Source organism: Sus scrofa, chromosome X (assembly GCF_054392235.1).
Source record: "Sus scrofa isolate SSC_HxYL_T2T_F1_AM1 chromosome X, Sscrofa_HxYL_maternal_Yorkshire_Landrace_v2.0, whole genome shotgun sequence".
Taxonomy (NCBI): Eukaryota; Metazoa; Chordata; class Mammalia; order Artiodactyla; family Suidae; genus Sus; species Sus scrofa.
In genome coordinates this window covers 71100921-71122719 of record NC_139401.1, presented here as the reverse complement: position 1 = coordinate 71122719, position 21799 = coordinate 71100921, and the positions used below count along the sequence as shown (strand labels likewise).

General features: G+C 39.8%; 1 non-coding gene across 1 annotated transcript; it reads left to right on the top strand.

Moving 5' to 3' along the window:
- Positions 1-94, top strand: MIR325 (microRNA mir-325). Its single transcript, NR_038499.1, has one exon. It is a non-coding gene; the product is annotated as a microRNA mir-325 (primary transcript).
- Positions 95-21799: the final 21705 nt, after the last annotated feature.

The window sequence follows — 21799 nt, the reverse complement described above, 5'->3', positions numbered from 1 at the left end:
AGTGCTTGGTTCCTAGTAGGTGTTCAGTAAGTGTTTGTGACATAATTCGTTTATTGAGCACCTCCTATCAATCAAGCACTGTGCTAGGTTCTGGGACCACACAGATAAGATAGACAAGGTCCTACTTTTCGAGGTGCTCATGTTTAGTGATGGTATAATAGGTGATATGTTTCATGGCAGAGGTACAAACAAGGATGGAAAGAAACTTACCCCTGTAACAGAACTAGATTATAGTGTGTCGAGGGGTGAGGATGAGAGGGGAAAGTGAAGGCAGTGAATGTAGACTGTTCTTTCAAGAAGCTTGGTTAGAAGAGAAGGAAAGAGAGGACAGAAAATAGAGAGGGGCAGGAACTGTTTCTTAAACCATGAGAGGTCTGAACATACTGTTGTGCAGAGGAGAAAGAACCATCAGAGGGAAGGGGTGAAGATTCATAAGTAAGAGTAGAGGTTAATGGGAAGATATTTCTGAGGGAATAGAAAGAGATGGGAGAGAAAGCTGGCTGGGAATCCTTAGAAATTTTGTTGTATAGCATTGAGCTCTTCCTGAACAGAAGACCGTGAATTTTCATGTGGTACCAGGTCAGAATGTGGTGAGTTAAGAATATGGAAAAGATAGTAGTTGAAATAATGGATTATAGAGCCCAGGCCAATCAAGAAAGAAAATTAGGCTGGAGGAGACTGATAAATTGGGAGGAAAAAAGGAGATCAAAAAATAGTAGTAGGAAGAATGATGAAGTAAAAGCCCTTAAATGGGAAAAAAATTAGCCAGAGAGTTGGATATGTGAAAATATAAGGTATTAGAAGTGGAGCCAAAATGAGTGATGAAAAGATCCTGGATGTGGCTGCAGGGTAAGTGTCTGGAGTTGAGCCAAGAAAGTAGTGCTCTATGGTTTATCTTCCTGGATGTTAAAGTCCCTCCATAATGGCACAAAGACTTACATCAGAAGCCAAAAATTCAATTTATGTTTGTGACAAACCAGGAAGTAGGCAGATGCCAGTGATGAGATTCACTGGTGGGAGAAACTTAATATCTCAACTGTCATTTACCTACCCTTTCAGACAGAGGTAAGTGAGAGAAAAGTTGCTGGGTATCTTATGAGCTTAGCTTCAACTCCTCAAAGGGCTTCTAATGTAATGGGATAGCAGACTCAGGCTGCAGAGAATGTTTGACCTGTGAGTGTGGAGTCCAGCCTGTTCCAGTAGCACCAGCTTCATAAAGGCTTAGCTAGTGGGGTAAGGCAGTACAATGTCTGTGGCTAGCCAGTAACATGCAGCTCCTCAGAAGCAATGAGGGGTGTAGGGAATAGGAGAAACTGAATCACACAAAGGAGATGGAAACAATATGTTCTAGGCTGAGTAATTCCCCAGAAAGTGTGGTGAGCTGCCGGTCTGTCCATGCATTTCCATGAGCTTTGTAAAAACAGCAGTGAGTAATACACATGAAACAGTTTATCTCATTGATGCTTTGAGAGGAATGTTAGGCAGTGAGGCTGTTTTCCTTTTGTCCAGGAGACTTTTTGAGGTATGACTTTGTTTACAAATTGGCTCTACAGTTTAGATACTTGTGGGGGAGGTATCCCAGAGGAAGTGTAGTAGTAATAGGTAGCAACCCCCCATTTTGGAGGTACATGTGAGGAAAACCTAGAAAAATAGGAAATATGTTCAAGAGCCCCAGGCTGTCCTCTTTCAGGAACAATAGTAACCAACAACAATAAAAATGGTAATGATAGCAGCTAACACTTATATAGCACTTACTCTATGCCAGTCACTGTTTTAAATGGTTTATGCATACTAATTTCTTCAGTACTTACAATAATCCCATGAGGTAGGTACTAATAGTCCCATTTTCCTAAGGGAACTACACATTGTTTTCTCAGGATTTATTCTTATTTATCCTTGCTTGTCACTGTACCCCTATTGTGGTAGCTTGGGTTCTGGGTATGTATTGAGGTAGAGACTGTTACCTGTCTGAATCTTTGGGGATTGTTTTGGGCACATGGTTTAGACCATGCTGTGGGAATCATGTGTTGCTCTGAAGCAAACTTGACAGAAGCCTTCTCAGAGCTTTTTAAAACATCCAAAAATTATATGTATGTGTGTGTATATATATATGCTTATATATTATATTATTGTATATAATTAGATATATATGCTTGTGAATATATAGATTACCCCTGGGAGATAACATAAGAACTTTTAAATGTTTTCCTCTAGTGAGTTTAACTGTGCTTATTTATCATGGGCATGGATTGCCTTTTCAAAACTGGGAAAAAGTACAAATATAAACAAAAAACTCAAACAGATTGTAAAAGAGAATAACTTTCCAAATACTCCATTTCTACGTCTTTTCATTTTCCCCTAAATAATACTGTAACGGTACTATGCATATGACAGGGCTTAGCATAGGGGAAGGAAACAGCAGGTGAGGAGCTTGCTGCTGTGATTTTTGCCGTTTTTTCCCTCGGAGGGCTTATTGTATCCTATAACATTCTAAGTAGATTCATAACAAACCTCAAAGTATACATTCGCTATTTTATATTATGAAGAGAGTAAAATGTAACACTTGTCACCATTTCTACATATACCTTTATTTGAATGGGGGTTGTAACTTGGTCTAAGGTCTGGTGGGTGTTTGATTTGAGAGAAACATTCTATTTTGATTAGCCTGAGGGGCCTAAACTAAAGAAAATTTCATGTAGATGTCTGGTCATTCAAGAGAATTTTCTGAATCTATTTAACTCATAGCAAATTCTTTAAAAATATTAGACTTCAACACACTCTTGCCCCATATAGTGGCCTAGTGTCCCTTTATTTTAATGGAAATGTGTCCTTTCATTTTTCTCAGTGCCATCTTATCTCTTCCCTTCAAGGTCATATAACAGGTCCCCCCAAAATGAAAAACTTCCTGGTTTAACTCTCCTATACAGCCCAGAATCTCTCTCTTCTCAGTCCAATTCCCCACCATCATTTCTAATTATTGAGGGACTGCTTATTATAGTTAAGTTTCAGGACGAATTAAAAGATCTTTAAGGTCACATCCTGCTTTAAAAGTCTTTGGTTCACTTGAAGCAAGTATTTAACATACCAAAGAGCAACCTTTCCTCTTGGCCCTCCTTCTATACCTTCCTTAGGATTTTTAAAAATTTTATTTTATTTTTATTAGAGTATAGTTTATTTACAGAGTTGTTTAAATTTCTGCTGTACAGCATGGTGACACAGTCATATATATATTCTTTTTCTCATGCTATCTTCCATCATGACATATCCCAAGAAATTGGATATAGTTCCTTGTGTTTTACAGTAGAACCTCATTGCTTATCCATTCTAAATGTAATAGTTTGCATCTACCCACACCAAAATCCCCATCTATCCCACTTCCTCCCCCTCCCCCTGGCAACCACAAGTCTGTTCTCTATGTCCATGTGTCTTTATCTAACTTCCTTAGCATTTATGGTATCAGAGATTGAATGTACTTCTTCTCCCAGGGGCAGCTCAGGAAATTCACATTGCTTAAACCAAAGAAATGGATTGTACTGTTAATAGTGAAATATGTGGTCCTATAGAGGCTGATGTTTGGGTGAAGGCCCTCACATCCATTTACCGGATTTTCCTCCCCACTGTAGGTAAAGGAAAGGACCAACAAAACAGAACTTTCATCATTCTTGTAGAGCTTCTCTTGATATCCCCCCTTCCAACATCCCGATATTACACTTGCCCTTTGAGTTTACCTCCCAGAGTCAACTTGCTCAGATTGGTCACTATGTAGATTACAGCCAACACATGGGCCATTAAAGCGACTGTGTTCTTTTTTTATTACTCAAATGAATTTATCACATCTGCAGTTGTATAATGATCATAACAATCTGATTTCACAGGATTTCCATCCCACAGTCCAAGCACATCCCTCCACCCCCCACACTGTCTCCTCCAGAGACCATAAATTTTTCAATGTCTGTGAGTTAGCATCTGTTCTGCAAAGAAGTTCAGTCTGTTCTTTTTTCAGATTCCACATGTCAGTGAAAGCATTTGATGTTGGTGTCTCATTGTATGGCTGACTTCACTTAGCATGATAATTTCTAGGTCCATCCATGTTGCTAAAAATGCCAAAATTTCATTCTTTTTAATGGCTGAGTAATATTCCATTGTGTATATGTACCACTTCTTCTTGATCCACTCCTCTATCGATGGACATTTAGGTTGTTTCCATGTCTTGGCCATTGCAAATAGTGCTGTAATGAACATCAGAGTACATGTGTCTTTGCGAGTCATGGTTTTCTCTGGATAGATGCCCAGGAGTGGGATAGATGGGCCAAATGGGAGTTCTATATTTAGTTTTCTGAGGCATCTCCATACTGCTTTCCATAGTGGTTGCACCAATTTACAATCCCACCAACAGTGGAATAGGGTTCTTTCTCTCCACACCCTCTCCAGCACTTTTTGTTTGTAGACTTTTGGATGATGGCCATTCTGGCTGGTATAAGGTGGTACCTCAGAGTGGTTTTGATTTGCATCTCTCTAATGATGAGTGATGTTGAACATCTTTTCATGTGTTTCTTGGCCATCTGTATGTCTTCTTTGGAGAACTGTCTGTTTAGATCTTCTTCCCATTTTTTGATAGGCTTGTTTGTTTTTTTGGTATGGAGCTGCAGAAGGTGTTTATAAATTTTGGAGATGAATCCCTTGTCAGTCGATTCGCTTGCAAAGATTTTCTCCCATTCTGTGGGTTGTCTTTTTGTGTTGTTTAGGGTTTCCTTTGCTGTGCAGAAACTTTGAAGTTTGATTAGATCCCATTTGTTTATTTTTGTTTTTATTGTCAATACTTTGATAGGTGGATCTGAGAAGATGTTGCTGTCATTTATGTCAGAGAGTGTTTGGCCTATGTTTTCCTCTAAGAGTTTTATAGTGTCTGGTCTTATATCTAGGTCTTTAATCCATTTGGAGTTTACTTTTGTGTATGGTGTTAGGGAGTGTTCTAATGTCATTCTTTTCCATGTGGCTGTCCAGTTTTCTCAGCACCACTTATTGAAGGGGCTGTCTTTTCTCCATTGTATATTCTTGCCTCTTTTGTCATAGATTAGTTGGGAGTAGGTGCGTGGGTTGAATTCTGGGATTTCTATCCTGTTCCACTGATCCATCTTTCTGTCTTTGTGCCAGTACCATATGGTTTTGATGATTGTTGCTTTGTTGTATAGTCTGAAGTCAGGGATGATGATTCATCAAGCTCTACTTTTCTTTTTCAAGATATCTTTGGCTCTTCTGGGTCTTTTGTGCTTCCAAAGAAATTTTAAAATATTTTGTTTGAGTTCTGTGAAAAATGTCCCTAGTAATTTAATAGGGATTGCAGTGAATCTGTATATTGCCTTAGGTAGTATAGTCATTTTGATAATGTTAACTCTTCCAATCCATGAGCATGGTATATCTTTCCACCTATTTGTGTCATCTTTGATTTCTTTCATCAGTGTCTTATAGTTTTCAGAGTAGAAGTCTTTTGTCTCTTTAGGTAGGTTTACTCCTAGCTATTTTATTCTTTTGGATGTGATGGTAAATGGGATTGCTTCCCTAATTTCTCTTTCTGATATTTCATTGTTAGTGTATAGAAATGCCATTGATTTCTGTGTATTAATTTTGTATCCTGTGACTTTGCCAAATTCATGGATGAGCTCTAACAGCTTTCTGGTAGAGTCTTTAGGATTCTCTAGGTATACTATGATGTCATCTGCAAATAGGGATAGTTTTACGTCTTCCTTTCCCATTTGGATTCCTTTTATTTCTTCTACTTCTCTGATTGCTGTGGCTAGGACTTCCGGAACTATGTTGAATAGTAGTGGCAAGAGCAGGCATACTTGTCTTGTTCCTGATCTCAGCGGGATTCTTTCAGCTTTTCATCATTGAGAATGATGTTCGCTGTGTGTTTGTCATATATGGCCTTTATGATGTTGGGGTAGGTTCCTGTTATGCCCACTTTCTGAAGGGTTTTTACCAGAAATGGGTGTTAGATTTTGTCAAAGGCTCTTTCCGCATCTATTCAGAGGATCATATGGATTTTATTCTTCAGTTTGTTAATGTGGTGTATCACAGTGATGGATTTGCAGATATTGAAGAAACCTTGCATCCGTGGGATAAATCCCACTTGATCATGAGGTACAATCCTCTAAGGTATTGTTGGATTCAATTTGCTAGTATTTTGTTGAGGATTTTTGCTTCGATGTTCATCAGTGAAATTGGCCTGTAGTTTTCTTTTTTGGTGGTATCTTTGTCTGCTTTTGGTATCAGGGTGATGGTGGCCTCATAGAGTGAGTTTGGGAGTATTGCTTCCACTGCAGTTCTTTGAAATAGTTTCAGAAGGAGAGGTGTTAGCTCTTCTCTAAATGTTCGATAGGATTCGCCTGTGAAGCCATCTGGTCCTGGACTTTTGTTTGTTGGGAGTTTTTTAATCACAGTTCCAATTTCGGTTCTTGTGATGGGTCCATTCATCTTTTCTATTTCATCTTGGTTTAGTCTTGGAAGATTGTACTTTTCTAAGAATGTGTCCATTTCCTCTAGGTTTTCCGTTTTATTGGCATATAGTTGCATATAGTAGTCTCTTGTGATCCTTTGTATTTCTGTGATGTCCGTTGTAACTTTTCCTTTTTCATTTTTAATTTTATTGATTTGAGTTTTCTCTCTTTTTTGCTTGAGAAGTCTGGCTAGGGGTTTATCAATTTTGTTGATCATTTCAAAGAACCAGCTTTTCATTTCATTGATCTTTTCTATGGTTTTCTTCATTTCTATTTCACTGATTTCTGCTCTGCTCTTTATGATTTCTTTCCTTCTACTAACTTTAGGTCTTGTCTGTTCTTCTCTCTCGAGCTGCTTTAGATGTAAAGTTAGCCTGTTTATTTGAGCTTTTTCTTGTTTCCTGAGGTGGGCTTGTATTGCTATAAACTTTCCTCTTAGAACGGCTTTTGCTGCATCCCATAGGTTTTGGAGGGTTGTATCTTCGTTGTCATTTGCTTCTAGGTATTTTTTAATGTCCTCTTTGATTTCTTCAGTGATCCATTGGTTGTTTAGTAGCATGTTGTTTCATCTCCACTTGTTTGTGTTTTTTGCAAGTTTTTTCTTTTTGTTGACTTCCAGTTGTATAGCGTTGTGGTCGGAAAAGATGCTTGATATGATTTCAATTTTCTTAATGTTACCAAGGTTGGACTTGTAGCCCAGGATGTGATCAATCTTAGAGAATGTTCCATGTGCACTTGAGAAGAATGTGTATTCTGTTGCTTTTGGATGGAATGTCCTGTAAATATCTATTAAGTCCATCAGGTTTAATGCATCATTCAGGACCTGTGTTTCCTTATTGATTTTCTGTCTGGTTGATATGTCTATTTCTGTAAGTGGGGTGTTAAAGTCCCCCACTATGATTGTGTTATTGTTGATTTCTCCTTTTAAGGTTGTTAGCAGTTGCCTTATATATTGTGGTGAACCTGTGTTGGGTGCATAGATATTTAAAATTGTTATATCTTCTTCTTGAATTGATCCTTTGATCATTATGTAATGTCCTTCTTTGTCCCTCAAAATATTCTTCATTTTAAAGTCTATTTTGTCTGATATGAGTATTGCTACTCCAGCTTTCTTTTGATCCCCGCTTGCATGAAATATTTTCTTCCATCCTCTCACTTTCAATTTGCATGTGTCCCTAGACGTGAAGTGGGTCTCTTGAAGACAGCATATATATATATGGCTCTTGTTTTTGTATCCATTGAGCCAGTCTATGTCTTTTGGTTGGGGTGTTTAGTCCATTAAGATTTAAGGTAATTATTGATATGTATGTTCTTGTTTCCATTTTATGAATTGCTTTGGATTTGTTTTTGCTGCTCTTTTTTCTTTCCTTCTTCTCTTGTTCTTCTCTGCCTAGAGAAGTTCCTTTAGTGTTTGTTGTAAGGCTGGTTTAGTGTTGCGGAATTCTCTCAACTTTTGCTTATCTGAGAAGGTTTTGATTTCTCCTTCAAATCTGAATGAGAGCCTTGCTGAGTAACGTAATCTTGTTTGGAGGTTTTTTCCTTTCATCATGTTAAGTATATCATGCCACTCCCTTCTGGCCCACAGAGTTTCTGTTGAAAAATCTGCCAATAACCTTATTGGGGTTCCCTTGTATGTCACTTGTTTCTTTTCCCTAGCTGCTTTCAAGATTTTCTCTTTGTCTTTAATTTTGGTCAGTTTGATTAATATGTGTCTCTGGGTGTTCCTCCTTGGGTTTATTTTATGTGGTACTCGTTGTGCTTGCTGGATTTGAGTGAGTGGTGCCTTTCCCTTGTTAGGGAAGTTTTCGGCTATTATCTCTTGGAATATTTTTTCTGTCTCCTCTCTCTCTTCTCCTTCTGGCACCCCTATAACACAGATGTTGGTGTGTTTCGCATTGTCCCAGAGTTCTCTGAGACTCTCTTCATTTGTTTTCAATCTTTTTTCTCTTTTCTCTTCTGCATCCGTAATTTCTTCTAATCTGTCCTCCACCTCGCTTATTCGTTCTTCTGCCTCATGTATTCTGCTGCTAGCTGCTTCTAGTGAATTTTTTATTTCAGTTATTGTGTTTTGCATCTGTTCTTGTTTAAGTTTTATATCTTGTATATCTTTGCTCAGTGTTTCCTGTAAATTATCCATCTTTGCCTCCAGTTTATTTCCAATGTCTTGCATCCTCTTCAGCATCAATAGTCTGAAGTCTTTTTCCTGGAGGCTGAGAATCTCCTCCTCACTTAGCTGATTTTCTGGGTTTTTTCCTTTCTCCCTCATCTAAGTTATAGTTCTCTGTCTTTTCATTTTGATAGGTTTTTGGTGTGGTGACCTTCTTACAGATAATAGAGTTGTAGCCTCTCTTGCTTCTGATGTCTGCCCACCATCGCTGAAGTCACTATGGGGGCTTTCTGTAGGCTTCCTGATGGGAGGGGCTGATGCCTGCCCCCTGGTAGGTGGTGCTGATTTTAATCCCTCTGGTGGGTGGGGCTTAGTCTCTGGATGAGATTAGAGGCAGCTGTGTGCCTGAGGGTTCTTTAGGTAGCCTGTTTATTGATGGGTAGAGCTGTGATCCCACCTGGGTTGTTGTTTTCCCTGGGGCTTCTCAGTGATGATTGAAGGGTGGGGCCAGATTTTCCCAAAATGGCCACCTCCAGAGAAAGGCACTGCTGCTGAATATTCCCAAGAGCTTTGCTTTCAATATCCTTCCCTCACAAGAAGCCACGTTCATCCCTGTTTTCACAGGATATCCTCCAAGAACTGTAGTCAGGTTTCCCCTAGATTCCCATGGAGACTTTGCTGTGTCCTGGGACCCAGTGCACGTGAATGTCTGTGTGCGCCTTTTACGAATGGGGTCTCCGTTTCCCCCAGTCCCATGGAGCTCCTGCGCATAATCCCCACTGGCCTACAATGCCAGATGCTCAGGGGCTCTTTCTCCCCATGCCAGATCCCCACACTTGAGAGTTTGATGTGTGGCTCAGAACTCTCACTCCTGTAGGTGAGTCTCTGTGAACCAGTTAGTTTTCTTTCTATGGGGTTTCCCACCCAGGAGGTATGGGGTTGTTTATATTGTGAAATCGCCCCTCCTACCTCTTGATGTGGCCTCCTCTTTTTCTTCTGGTGTAGGGTATCTTTTTTAAGGTTTCTGGTCCATTTGAGTGAAGAGTGCTCAGTCTTTAGTTGTGAGTTTTGTTGTTTTTAGGAGAGAAGTTGAGCTCCAGTCCTTCTATTCCACCATCTTAATCCCATCTCCTCAAAGCCACTGTATTCTTTTTTTTTTTTTTATTATTTTCCCACTGTACAGCAAGGGGGTCAGGTCATCCTTAGATGTATATATTGCAGTTACAGTTTTTTCCCCCACCCTTTCTTCTGTTGCAACATGAGTATCTAGACATAGTTCTCAATGCTATTCAGCAGGATCTCCTTATAAATCTATTCTAGGTTGTGTCTGATAAGCCCAAGCTCCCGATCCCTCCCACTCCCTCCCCCTCCCATCAGGCAACCACAAGTCTCTTCTCCAAGTCCATGATTTTCTTTTCTGAGGAGATGGTCATTTGTGCTGGATATTAGATTCCAGTTATAAGTGATATCATATGGTATTTGTCTTTGTCTTTCTGGCTCATTTCACTCAGGATGAGATTCTCTAGTTCCATCCATGTTGCTGCAAATGGCATGATGTCATCCTTTTTTATGGCTGAGTAGTATTCCATTGTGTATATATACCACCTCTTCCGAATCCAATCATCTATCGATGGACATTTGGATTGTTTCCATGTCCTGGCTATTGTGAATAGGGCTGCAATGAACATGTGGGTGCATGTGTTTCTTTTAAGTAGAGCTTTGTCCGGATAGATGCCCAAGAGTGGGATTGCAGGGTCATATGGAAGTTCTATGTATAGGTTTCTAAGGTATCTCGAAACTGTTCTCCATAGTGGCTGTACCAGTTTACATTCCCACCAGCAGTGCAGGAGGGTTCCCTTTTCTCCACAGCCCCTCCAGCACTTGTTATTTGTGGATTTCTTAATGATGGCCATTCTGACTGGTGTGAGGTGGTATCTCATGGTAGTTTTGATTTGCATTTCTCTTATAATCAGCGATGTTGAGCATTTTTTCATGTGTTTGTTGGCCATCTGTATATCTTCTTTGGAGAAATGTCTATTCAGGTCTTTTGCCCATTTTTCCATTGATTGATTGGTTTTTTTGCTGTTGGGTTGTATAAGTTGCTTGTATATTCTAGAGATTAGGCCCTTGTCAGTTGCATCATTTGAAACTGTTTTCTCCCATTCTGTAAGTTGTCTTTTTGTTTTCTTTTGGGTTTCCTTTGCTGTGCAAAAGCTTTTCAGTTTGATGAGGTCCCATGGGTTTATTTTTGCTCTAATTTCTATTGCTTTGGGAGACTGACCTGAGAAGATATTCATGATGTTGATGTCAGAGAGTGTTTTGCCTATGTTTTCTTCTAGGAGTTTGAAGGTGTCCTGTCGTATATTTAAGTCTTTCAGCCATTTGGAGTTTCTTTTTGTGCATGGTGTGAGGGTGTGTTCTAGTTTCATTGCTTTGCATGTTACTGTCCAGGTTTCCCAGCAATGCTTGCTGAATAGACTTTCCTTTTCCCATTTTATGTTCTTACCTCCCTTGTCAAAGATTAATTGACCATAGCTGTCAGGGTTTATTTCCGGATTCTCTATTCTGTTCCATTGGTCTGTCTGTCTGTTTTGATACCAGTACCACACTGTTTTGATGACTGTGGCTTTGTAGTATTTCTTGAAGTCTGGGAGAGTGATGCCTCCTGCTTGGTTTTTGTTTCTCAGGATTGCTTTGGCGATTCTGGGTCTTTTGTGGTTCCATCTAAATGTTTGGATTGTTTGTTCTAGTTCTGTGAACAATGTCCTGGGTAATTTGATAGGGATTGCATTGAATCTGTAGATGGCTTTGGGTAGGATGGCCATTTTCACAATATTGATTTTTCCAATCCAGGAACATGGAATATCTTTCCATTTCTTTACATCTTCTTTGATTTCTTTGATTAAAGTTTTATAGTTCTCGGCATATAGGTCCTTTACCTCTTTGGTCAGGTGTATTCTGAGGTATTTGATTTTGTGAGGTACAATTTTAAAAGGTATCATTTTTTTGTATTCCTTTTCTAATGTTTCATTGCTGGTATACAGAAACGCAACTGACTTCTGAATGTTAATCTTATATCCTGCCACTTTGCTGAATTGATTAATCAGTTCAAGGAGTTTTGGGGTTGAGTCCTTAGGGTTTTCTAGGTATAGTATCATATCATCTGCATACAGTGACAGTTTGATCTCTTCTCTTCCTATATGGATGCCTTTTATTTCTTTTGTTTGTCTAATTGCTGTGGCTAAGACTTCCAAAACGATGTTGAAGAGCAGTGGTGAGAGTGGGCATCCCTGTCTTGTTCCAGATTTGAGTGAGAAGAAGGCTTTCAGTTTTTCCCCATTGAGGATTATATTTGCTGTGGGTTTATCATAAATGGCTTTGATTATATTCAGGAATGTTCCCTCTATACCCACTTTGGCGAGGGTCTTGATCATGAATGGATGTTGAACTTTGTCAAATGCTTTTTCTGCGTCTATTGAGATGATCATATGATTTTTGACCTTTTTTTTTGTTAATGTGGTGTATGATGCTGATTGATTTGCATATGTTGAACCATCCTTGTGAACCTGGGATGAACCCAACCTGGTCATGGTGTATAATTTTTTGGGTATGTTGTTGGATTCGGTTGGCTAAGATTTTGTTGAGAATTTTTGCATCTATATTCATCAATGATATTGGGCGATAGTTTTCTTTTTTGGTGGTATCTCTGTCTGGTTTTGGAATGAGGGTGATGGTGGCCTCATAGAATGTCTTTGGGAGTATTCCTTCTTCTTCAACCTTTTGAAAGAGTTTCAGGAGGATGGGCACCAATTCCTCTTTATATGTTTGATAAAATTCACCTGTGAAGCCATCTGGTCCTGGACTTTTATTTGTAGGGAGTGATTTTATGACCTCTTCAATTTCATTTCTAGTGATGGGTCTGTTCAGTTGGCCTGTTTCTACTTGATTCAGTTTTGGCAAGCTGTAAGATTCTAGAAAATTGCCCATTTCTTCCAGATTGTCAAACTTGTTGCCATACAGTTGTTCATAGTATTCTCTTATGGTTTTTTTGTATTTCTGCTGTATCCGTTGTGATTTCTCCTTTTTCATTTATAATTTTGGTTATTTGGGTTCTTTCTCTCCTCTTTTTAGTGAGTCTGGCTAGGGGTTTGTCAATTTTGTTCACCTTTTCAAAGAACCAGCTCTTGGTTTTATTAATTTTCTCTATTGTTTTTTGAGTCTCTATTTTATTGATTTCTTCTTTGATCTTTATAATTTCCTTCCTTCTGCTGACTGTAGGACTTTCTTGTTCTTCTTTTGCTAATTCATTTAGGTGGAGGGTTAAGTTGTCCATTTGGGATCTTTCTTCTTTTTTGAGAAAGGCCTGGATTGCTATAAATTTCCCTCTGAGCACTGCTTTCGCAGCATCCCATAGATTTTGAGAGGTTGTGTCTTCATTATCATTTGTTTCAAGGTAGTTTTTAATTTCCTTCTTGATTTCCTCATTGACCCATTGGTTTTTTAGTAGCATGTTGTTTAGTCTCCATGGAGTAGGTTTTTTCTCTTTGCTTTTCCCATGGTTGATTTCTAATTTCATGGCATTGTGGTCAGAGAAGATACTTGAGATAATTTCTACGCTCCTAAATTTATTGAGATTCACTTTGTGTCCCAATATGTGGTCGATTCTTGAGAATGTTCCATGAGCATTTGAGAAGAATGTGTATTCTGCTTTTTTTGGATGTAGTGTCCTGAAGATATCAATTAAGTCTAACTTTTCTATTGTTTCCTTTAGGATCTCTGTTGCTTTATTGGTTTTCTGTCTAGAGGATGTGTCCATTGATGTGAGGGGGGTATTTAGGTCTCCTACTATGATTGTATTCTCATCAATATCTCCCTTTATGTCTGTTAATATTTGTTGTGTGTATCTGGGTGCTCCTGTATTTGGGGCATATATGTTTACAATAGTAACATCCTCTCCTTGGATGGATCCCTTAATCATTAAATAGTGTCCTTCTTTGTCTTTCTTTATGCCTTTTGTTTTAAAGTCTATTTTGTCTGATATGAGCGTTGCGACTCCTGCTTTTCTGTCATGTCTATTGGCGTGAAATATTTTTCCCCAGCCTTTCACTTTCAATCTATATGTATCTTTTGTCCTAAGGTGAGTTTCTTGTAGGCAGCATATTGAAGGTTTTTGCCTTTTTATCCACTCAGCCAGTCTGTGTCGTTTGATTGGGGCATTCAGTCCATTGACATTTAAGGTGATAATTGATAGATGATTATTTATTGCCATTTGAACCTTGTGTTCCAGTTGATTCTATGGTTCTCCATTTTTTTTTTTTTTGGTTGGATGGTCTCCTGTTATTATCTGCTTGAGTGGTTTTTTTTTTTCATTTTTTGCAAATGCAATATTTCGTTTTGGCTTGTGATTGCCCTGTTATTTAAGTATGCTAACCCCTTCCCATAAATGTGTGTTTTAGCCTTATGGTCCTGTAAGTTCAAACACTTCATTACTATATTAAAATTAAGAAGAGAGACATACATATAAACAAAAAGGGTTATTTACCTCCTGACATCCCTTGCCCACATTTTATGGTTTTGATGACTCTTTTTTATTTTTTTCTTTTTAATTTTATTTTGTTTGAAGCATGTTCATGATTAAATCTGTATGCTGGCTTATTTGAGTGACTGCTCTCTGATTGCAGTTTCCTCTTCTTCTTCTTCTTCTTTTTTTTTCTTTTCTTTTTTCTTCCCTTTCCTTCCTTTCTTTTTGGTTTAGAGAAGCCCTTTCAATATTTCCTTGAACCTGGGTTTTGTGTTGCTGTATTCTTTAAGTTTTTGTTTGTTGGGAAAAATTTTTATTTCCCCTTCTATTTTAAATGATATTCTTGCTGGATAGAGTATTCTAGGTTGCATGTTGTTTCCTTTTAGCACTTTAAATATCTCTTGCCATTCCCTCCTGGCCTGGAGTGTTTCTGTAGAGAAATCAGCTGATATTCTTATGGGGGTTCCCTTGTAGGTAACATTCTGTTTCTCTCTTGCTGCCTTTAGGATCCTCTCTTTATCACTAACTTTTGCCATTTTTATTATGATGTGTCTTGGTGTGGGTCTGTTTGGGTTCAGTTTGTTTGGGGCCCTCTATGCTTCTTGTATCTTGAACCCAGTATCCTTTAGATTTGGGAAGCTTCCAGCAATAATTTCTTCAAATATATTTTCCATTCCCTTATCTTTTTCTACTCCTTCTGGAATTCCTATTATGCGTAGATTGGCCAGCTTTATATTATCCCATAGGTCTCTTATATTGCTTTCCAGATTTTTGATTCGGTTTTCTGTCTGTTGACCAGATTGAGTGATTTCCATTATTCTATCTTCCATATCACTGCTTCGTTCTTCTGCATTATTCATTCTGGTTTTTACTGCCCCTAGTTCAGTTTGCATCTCTGCAAATGAATGTTCTAGTTTTTCTTGGCTCCTCCTTATATTTTCTAGTTCCTTTCTGAGGGTATCTGCATTACTGTTCCTATCTTCTCTTAATTCCTTCAGTATTTTCACTATTTCTCTTTTGAACTCCAGGTCTGTCAGACTGCAGAGATCTGCTTCATTGTTGACTGTTTTAGGTGAGTTCTCCTGTTGGTTTGACTGGGAGTGGTTTCTCAGCTTCTTCATCTTGCTTGTTGCTTTCTTTCTCCTGAGGGAGTTGTACTCTCCGTGATCGGGTAGTGTTTGCCTTGTCACTGCCGTGGAATATTTCCTGAGGGCTGGCGTTGTTGGTCAATCTTTTTTGAGGCAATGTGGCTTTTCTGGAGTGTTGATGGGGCTAACAGTGTTTCTTTGAAGCAAAGGAGGACTTCCTGAGGGCAGACAGGACTGAGAGATCCACACCGCGATGGTAGCAGATTTCACTTGGCCATGCAGAGCTTTCTCTGGTGTTTTTAGGCTGTGGGGTTCTTGCAGGGGGTTGGCGGTGTTGGTCAGCTGCTCCTCAGGAGTGCAGCACCCCCTGGGGGCTGGAGCAGCTATCTGGGGCACTGAGAACCTGAGAGGCTCTTCCCTAGGGCAGCCCAACTCAGAAGGACAGCCTGAGAATATAGGCGGATCTTTTCAGTCTGGCTGAGCTTGTTGAGCTTTTCTGGGCTGCAGGGGGTCCTGCCTGGAGCTGGCCGTCCTATGCAGCTGGTCCACTAGAGCATCCCCTGCAGGCTTGGGCGGGTAGCAGGGCCGTTGGAAACCCAAGAGGCTCCTCCCCGGGGCAACCCGACTCAGAAAAACCGTCCGAGAATTCGGCCGATCTATTCACAGCCTGGCTAAGCTTGTTCTAGCTTTTCTAGGCTGCAGGCCTTTTCTCGGGGGCTGGTGGTGTTTGGTGCTGCTCTGCGGAAGTGTAGCCCCTCCAAAGGGCAAGCAGGCCTGTGCAGGGACAGCCCCTGCAGTGGTAGGCTTCAGGCAATTGTTGAGGCCAGCCCTCCTGGATGGCAGGCAGCCCCAGGTCCGTGAGAGCGTAGGGCGTGGCGGGGGTGGGGGGAGGGGATGCACTGGGAAGCACAGTTTTCAGCTAGCTAGCGGGCCTGTAAGCTTGCTGTGGCGTGGGGGGTATTCTATGGGGACCCACCCCTTCTTCTCTCCCCTCCCCAGCACGGGCGCAGACCAGGCTCTTCTCCCAGGTTCCCTCTGATGTGGTTTTCCCCTTCCCCACTCCTGGATTATTGCTCCCTTCCTCTGTGACAGCTTTGTTTTCTAGTCTCCCAGGCAGTCTCTGCCCCGTCAACTGGTTTCTAGACCTCCCAAGCAGTTTCCGCTCTGCCCCGCCCCCCTAGCCCGGGGACTAATCTCTGGAGCCGAGGTCTCGGTGCCCAGCCCCCACCCAGGCGGCGCCCCCTGGCCCTTTCTCGGGGACTAACCTTCTGCGGCGAGGTCTCGGTGCCCAGCCCCCCTCCCAGGTGTCGCCCGGCCCTTTCTCAGGAATTAACCTTCGGCAGTGAGGTCTCGGTGCCCAGCCCCCCCCCAGGCATTCCCCGGCCCTTTCTCAGGGATTAACCTTCGGAGGCGAGGTCTCGGTGCCCAGCCCCCACCCAGGCGTCTCAATTTTTGGTGACTGTGCCCGTTGGGTTCTTGATCGGCTTTTCCGTACTCCAACTTACTGCTACACTCTTCTCTGCATCTGGAGATTCCTCCGGTTTGTTTGATCTTTCACCCGGTAGGTGACTTTCCAGGGTGCGGGATCCCTTTCTCCTCCGCAGTTCCCTTTCGGGAGCCTCTGTCTCGCTCGGATTCGCCTTCTCTCACTCTCCTCTTTTCTCCTGTTCTGCCCAATAATGTCACGAATTTCTTGCCGTTATTGGAGTTTAGGTTCCTCTGCCAGCGATTGGTTGCTGTTCTGTGCGAGTCATTTATTCTGTAGATGTGCTTTTCTTGTTGTATTTGTGGGAGAGGGCGAGCGTGTCTTCCTACTCCTCCGCCATCTTGTCCTCTCTCTGTATTCTTGAACTAGTGGGTTCTTCCTGCTCCAGGTCTTGGGTTGAAGGCATCACTTAATGCATTCGTGTCACCTCCCCCCAAAAAAACTAGTTGTGGCTGACCTCAGAATAACTTTGAGAATTCTGAGAAAATCAAACCCTTATGCTTTGCCCCAAGGCAAAACCCTGTACCTCTTGTTACATTAAGTCCTTGATTTCCATTAATCACTTTTTTTTTCTGATGAAAATTAGTACCGTATTTAAGGAACATGAAGGCACATGGTCTCAAGTTCCAATGCCAATATCAGGCCTTGGCTGATGTATATTGGAAAGCAACAGACAGGAAGAGCAACTCTCTGACACTGTAGAGTAGATCTCTACTAGTCAACAAACTGTGCTCCAGGCCAGAGCCTTAGAGCTGGAATAGCATTTCACATCAGGCTTGGTTGGAAGGGGTCTCTTGCTTGGGAGGATGGGACATGTGTTTAATGAAATTGTCTCTGGATTCTCTTATAAGCAGATGGTATGATAATGAAAGGGAGTATTAAAAGGCTATGGCAGGAACTAGAATAATGTTCTCTCTGCTCCCTAGCTCTGAAAGTGAACCAGCTTTGTCCTGGCTCACAAGGTCTGCTTAGTCCCTGGTGTCAACCTCAATGATAGCGAATGCAAAAGCCCTTAGATGAGTGAGTCATTCCCTCATAAGAAGGCTCTAGAGTTCATCTAATTCACCTCATTCTTATATCCCTCACCCCTAGCCCTCATTCAGGATTATACTTGAAATAATCTCTTAGCTGATAAACAAGTCAGGACTTGTCAGGAAAGGCTCTAGGATAATTATTTCCATTTCTACCAAGGGAAACTGGAATGCAAAAAAAAAAACACAAGGGAATTTGGGAACCCAGCTTCACTTTCTAGCCTGACTGCACAGGTGGTTAGACTTGGAATGTGAACTTCCCAGAAATATACCTAGACATAGAGCAATCAGCTAAGATGAGACGATGAAGACAGAATGGAGCCTTCAAATAAGCCACCCCATTCTTGATCCTGAGTTGTGAAGCTTCTAGTTTCTTCATAGTGCCTTCTGTCTATGTGAATATCTCCTTCCTTCCTTTCTTTCTTTCTTTCTTTTTCTTTCTTTCTTTCTTTCTTTCTTTCTTTCTTTCTTTCTTTCTTTCTTTCTTTCTTTCTTTCTTTCTTTCTTTCTTTATTTTTTTCTTTCATTCATTCCTTCTTTCTTTCTTTTTTGGTATTTTAGGACTGCACCTATGGCATATGGAGGTTCCCAGGCTAGGGGTTGAATTGGAACTACAGCTGCTGGCCTACAGCACAGCCACAACAACTCCAGATCTGAGCCACGTCTGTGACACACACCACAGCTCATGGCAACACTGGATCCTTAGCCCACTGAGCAAGGCCAGGGATTGAACCCACATCCTCATGGACACTAGTTTGGGTCCATTACCACTGAGCCACAATGGGAACTCCCAGTGAATATCTCATTTCTGAAAAGAACCTTCTCCCCGAGTTCCTTAGGCTCCCACTCACTTTTTACTTCTGGTACCCAATAGCTCCCTGAGCTTGGGGACAGAGAGCTTAGGAATATGTGCATACACATATACACATTGTCCTGATGCCAGGAGCTAGGAGGTCCTAGAGAATGACTTTGTAGAATACTCCTCTAGTCACAGCCAGCCAAAGTGATTTTATTGTGGATGCTTCTATGTAAGAAAGGCATTAAATATCTGATTACTGCTTTGGCCTTCTAGCAATTCTTCAGTTTAATGACTATGACTTTTGGAAGAATAGGGTTTTCAAGGAAGCTATCAGAACCTCAGGAGTTACCACACAGTGTCCTCTGGTCATTCCTGTGAGAGAGTACAGAGCTTTACAAGGGTGTATAAAATCCTGTAGATGACAGAATACATTGGCAATGAAACTGAGAGGTAAAAGTGAGGACATATTCTTTTTGCATATTTACATTGTTTTACTAGTAACAATAAATTTCTCATCATGTAGAATGTATTTAAATTTTTTTTTGTCTTTTGTCTTTTGTATTTTGTTGTTGTTGTTGTTGCTATTTCTTGGGCCACTCCCGTGGCATATGGAGGTTCCCAGGCTAGGGGTTGAATCGGAGCTGTAGCCACCGGCCTACGCCAGAGCCACAGCAACGCAGGATCCGAGCCGCGTCTGCAACCTACACCACAGCTCACGGCAACGCCGGATCGTTGACCCACTGAGCAAGGGCAGGGACCGAACCCGCAACCTCATGGTTCCTAGTCGGATTCGTTAACCACTCTGCCACGGGAACTCCTAAATTTTTAATATAGTAAATATTATGTCAAAAAAGCAAAAATGTTGAAAAAGGAGAAAATTATTTTAAAAACATAAGCACAAAGGAAAAAAGAAAAAAGGAGAAAATATTAAAATCTATCAAGAGAGAAAAGAGGGAAGAGAAAATAGGAGTAGAAGAAAAATAGAAATGAAAAACAAACTGAGGCAAATGTAAAAGAAAAAGGAGGAGGTGATTTTAAAATGTTAAATGAAAAAACAAAAAGTAGGCCTGTCAATGGAACACAGGAACAAGTCTAAAAAATGCCAATGGCCAAAGTTGGAATAATTGGAGCAACACAATAAATAATATGATACCCAAATAATTTATTTGGATATCGGTCCCCCATCCAGGAGATGGAGTTTAATCTCTCCCATTCTAAGTGTAGATGAGGCTTAATGACTTGATTACAAAAAGTACACCATGAGAAGGGGGTCCAAGTAATTTATAGTGAAGAATTTGGTAAATATACCTCAGCCAGGTGATCAAGGTTAACTTCAGTAGTCATAAGTCATGTTGATAGTACATGCCCTTTTTTATGTAATGAAAAAAAACACTTATCTCTGTGGCTTTCTTCTCTAAAACAAATTAATCACGAGAAAACCACTGAAAAATATCAACTGAGGAGTATTCTATGAAATACCTGGCCATCACATCAAAACCATCAAGATCATTAAAAAAAAAATCGGGGAAACTGTCAGAGCCAGGAGGAATTCAGGAAGACGTGACAGCTAAATGTAATATGGTATCTTGAATGGGATACTGGAATTGAAAGATGATGTTAGTTAAAAACTAAGGAAATCTGGATAAAGTGTGGATATAATAACATATTAGAATTATATCACTGATTGTAACAAATGTACCATACTAATGAAAGATGTTAATATTGGGAAAAGTGGGTGTTGAGTATATGGAAACCATTCGTACTGTCTTTGCAAGTTTTCTGTAAACCTAAAATGATTCCAAAGTTAAAATATTACTAAAATGTTAAAAGAAGATGAGCAAAAAGTGAAAAATAAGAAAGATAAGATAAAATTTTTTAAATAGAAACAGTATAGGACAAAGGAAAGCCTTTAAAAAAAGAAAAACCCTAAATTCTAAAAAAATAAAAAAACACCTCAAAAAAATGCTGAACAAAAATAAAAATATAATAAAACCCAAAACTTTAAGAAAGAAAAAAAAGCATGTAAAAGAAAAATACAAAAAAGAGAAAAACAAGCAAAAAGAGAAAAAAAGAAAACCCAAAAAAGAAAAAAAAAAAACAAATCCCAAACAAACAAAAAAAGAAGCAAACCAAACACAGGAAACTCCCATAAACATAAAACAACAAAGAAAAAAGAAAAACTCCCAAACACAAAAAACTAAAATTACCCCCAAACCAAAAAGGAAATTGCCCCAAAATGCAACAAAAAAGGAAAAGCAATGGGGAAAAGAAGGAAAGGGAAGGAAAGGGGATAACATCAGCAGCAGTAGCAGCAATAAAAACACAAATAAAAAATATCCAAACACCAGAAAGGATAAAAAGAAAAAATTGCAAAGGATAAAAGTCACAAAAGAAAGAAAAACAAGCTCAAGAGTACTAATTATTAGAGAAATGCAAGTTAAAACTACAATGTGATACCACTTTACACCAGTCAGAATGGCTATCATCAAAAAGTCCACAAACGATAAATGCTGGAGAGGGTGTAGAGTAAAGGGAATCCTGCTACACTGTTGGTGGAATGTAAATTGGTACAATCACTATGGAGAACAGTATGGAGGTTCCTCAGAAAACTGAATATAAAACTACCATATAATCCAGTTATCCCATTCCTGGGCATCTATCTGGAGGAAACTATAATTCAAAAAATACATGCACCCCAATATTCACTGCATCACTATTCACAATAACCAAGACATGGGAGCAACCTAAATATCCATCAACAGAGGATTGGATAAAGAAGATGTGATATATATTCAGCCATAAAAAGAATGAAATAATGGCACTTACAGCAACATGAATGGTCCTAGAGATTATCACACTTAGTGAAGTTAAGTCAGACAGAAGAAAGACAAATATTAAATGATATCACTTATTGTGGATTCTAATAAAATGGTACAAAAGAGGTTACTTATAAAACATAAACAAGCTCATGGATTTCAAAATCAAATTTATGTTTACCATAAGTGAAACCATGGAGGAGGGTATAAATTAGGAGGTTGGGATTAACACATACACACAACTGTATATAGAGTAGATAGATAACTAACAAGGGCCTACTGTATAGCACAGGGAACTCTACTCAATATTCTGTAACAACCTACATGGGAAGAAAGAATGGATATATACATATGTATAGATGGTTCACTTTACTGTACACCTGAAACTAATACAGCATTGTAAGTCAACTATACTCCAGTAAAATTTTTTTTTCTTTTTAGGGCTGCACCTGTG